Source organism: Empidonax traillii, unplaced genomic scaffold (assembly GCF_003031625.1).
Source record: "Empidonax traillii isolate 1590-97213 ecotype Southwest subspecies unplaced genomic scaffold, ASM303162v1 scaffold585:size537962, whole genome shotgun sequence".
NCBI classification, from domain to species: Eukaryota; Metazoa; Chordata; class Aves; order Passeriformes; family Tyrannidae; genus Empidonax; species Empidonax traillii.
Window position 1 is genome coordinate 59,914 of NW_020955778.1, and position 3,350 is coordinate 63,263.

The following is a 3,350-nucleotide window of genomic DNA, read 5'->3' on the forward strand; positions in this document are numbered from 1 at the left end:
TACTCTTTGCAGTGTTTCTTTAGCTTTCTCTCATGTGAGCCATTCTTGACCACTGCAGGATGTGTCCTTCAGCAATAATTCGGTGGTGCCTATCTGTGACATGCCCCACACTTCCCTTGTTCCCACAAACAGACTGAGCATACACATGGCCACAACAAGGAGAGACTCACAATGCCTTGTGATGGGACTTGGATACCTGCCTTCTTCAGGGGTCATTTGACAATCTCTGCCAAAATCCTGTGTTTCCTTTAGGTTTCTTTGCTTAAAGGTGTGGGAGTTTTCCGCTCTGAAAAGCTAGCTGGAAAGCAGATTAGTGTTCTCATTAGGGTTAATGTATTTAATTTCCACTCCTAACGTTCCATTTGTTTTTTTTCCTGTTAGTGCTCTGATACAAACCCACTCCATGTGAGCTGTCCAAGTCTGTCTGCTTGGTGGAAAACAGAACTGTTCTCATCTAACTAGTGTTTGTGGGAAGGAACGCTGAAGGTAAAGCAACTCTGGAAAACAAATACAGGACACTTGAGGGCAGGACAGCTCCAAAATGCAAACAAAAGTAGATTCATAAGCTGAAATCCAGCAATCTTGTATTTCTTTATGAAGTATTCCGAGACTTGCGGCTCTTAAAAAGCACAGTAAAATAAACAGTGGATTAAATGGAGTAGAATCATGCAACTCTATTTGAGAGGCTTCCAAAGCAGAACAAATACAGTGTCTTTTGGCACTTCTAGGATAGTGACCAGTTGTGGCTACTGATTCAATGATACTCCTCACTTAAGTAGACTGGATAACCCTGAAGTCTGGGCTAGATTGGAATTCACATAATTATATGCTGCTTGTTATGTTCTCTTCCATTTTCAATTATGAAAACTATTTGGTACTGTTCTCCCTAAGCTGTTACTTAACTGTTCTGTGATGTGAAATGGTTGCTGTATTTTACAGCACAGGTGGGAGGTTTTTAATTGTAGGAGAATTCATTAAATTAGTTTGTTGGTAGCATGACAAATCAAACCCCTCAGTCCTAACAGTGAAATATAACAGAGCTAGCAGCAAAGCTAATGTTACTGTTGCTATGTGCTTTCTAGTCTAGTTTTCGTTTGCTTATAACTGCCAATCTGAGCTGAAATTTCCCCATTGGGTGTCTGCTTCCAGCTGTTTTGTTTTAGTTTGTTTTGGTTATTTTGTTTTGTATTATGATTTATTTGCTTTGGTTTTGGAAAGTTCCATTTACAGCAATCGAGCCAACTACAAGGATGAATTTAGGGGAGAATACACGGTTTTGTCCATTATAAACATAAGCATTTCCCTGAACAGCCTCTAGCATCCCTCTGCTTTGCAAAAACAGCTTTCAAATTTGGCAAGCAAATTGCTTTCGTTTCAGGGATATGTTTTTTCATCTTCATGAAAATGGGACCTGAAAAGAAAAAGAGCAAAAAATGTTAAGTGGAGGCTTCTTAAAATTGCACAGCCCAGTCCCCAGAAATTTCTACCTATGTTGATTGTGCGTGACCTTACGTTAGTCCCACCTACATTCACAGCTGTATGCACTCTCTCCTAAGAAAGGCTGAGCTTGTGCCTTGCTTTGCTTGTATTGTGTCTAGAATAAGAAGCCTCTAAGGTGATTGTAATGCAGCCCATCTCCCTCTCCCGAGACGTTTTTGCTGAGGCTACCGTGGTTGGAGAGGGATTTGCAGGGTAAAGCACATAAAAGACCTGTCACTGCTGTAAGCTGTCTGTGGTTTTTTGTTAATCTTCCTCTATTAACACTAAAGGCTACTCCTAGTTGTAAGCTCTAGTTAGGATTTAATGCTACCTGCTATCCCAGAACATAATGTGGAACGGGAGAGTGCCTCTGAAATCACAGACACAGAAGAAAAGATCCCTTAGGGGAGGGAAAGGAGTAGCTAAGCACCCTGAGACAGCTGTAGTTCTGGAAGATTTTTGTGCAAAGATTGTTATCTTCATCGGGCGTGACTATGGAAAAGAAAGAGGAGACAAAGTATAGTTTCTAAAATGTAGATTCAGAGGCTTCAGGTTTAATAATCTGTAGTTAATTAAGGAAGAAGTCAGTTGTTATGTTCCAGTACAAAAAAGTGACCGTTCAGCTTTTGTATCTGCACACACATACATAGAGAAGCAGTGAGAAGGACAGTGGTGTTAAAGGAGCAGAAGGTTGTTTTCAAAGGCTAAAGAGAGTGATGTACAACCTGTTGGGCTGACTCCGTGGGTAATTATCCTGCAGTCCTGAGGTGTTACTGCCTTGAAAATTTAGTATGAAAGCTTGGATACAGAATTATCAATCAAATGGTAAAAGTCAGAGATACTGCTTTTTATAATAACCATGAAGTAATCTGACAGGCAGTCACATAAACTAAGACCTTTTCTATGAACTAAACATATTAACAAGGACTGCAAAGCCTGCAAAGGAAAAAGAGATGGGTCTTTAGGCAGTGATTTCATGGGAGATAGTGTTCAAATTTAAAAGCTCACTGCTGCCAAAAGGGCCTCTTCATTTCCAGTTTTGCTTTTCAGTTCCTTATTTTGTGCAGTAATTGTAGAGTTTTACTCCTTCTCTTCCAGTCCTCATCAACTGAGTCAACTCAGTAGCCCAGCAGAAACATAAACAGTCAGAAAAATGCATCACTTTCTGCTGAATTCATTCAATCAGTCATTTGTATCAATTAGCTATTTCAGGAGGTCCTACAAAGCATCAGGGCACAAAGGAAGAGCTGGGATTTTATGACTGGGTGGGAGGCTGGGGAGAGCCTCTGCAGGCATCTGCAAAAAAGGGTGAGATTACCTGTAGCTGTGCATTTTCTTTGACTTATCAGGGAACTTTGCCTGAAATGCAAGAAAGCATTATGGTAATCTTGGTAAATTCAGTGAAATGCAACTCAGAATTATGGCTAGTCAGTGGTATCTCAGGAATCTTCCCAGATACTGAGTCAAGTGGACACTGAAATAAGGTATATGCCAACAGAAACCTTGCTGTGGGCCTTGGGGGCTGACAATATCCACAATTTTAGTGTGAGGTCTCCAGAGGAATTAAGTTCTAGGTACATGTAATGAAGCTAGTGAAGAGAATAATAGGAACAAAATGCAAGAATTGGGTTGTGATATGCAGTGATTTGGGAGAGCATATGTAAAACTGAGAGCAACTGTAAAACTGTTTCTGCCCGTCAGGAATAGTCAAAAAACTGTAGCTGGTGTTAAGAGTGAGTGATTAAACTGCTTTGGGTTCTGCTCAGTGTAGTGGTTTGGTTTTCCTAGCTAAGTTTTCAAAAGCTGATAGACTTCATCTGAAAAAATGGAAGTTTTCCTCTTCAGTATCCCAGGAGTCCTTGGTCTAACTA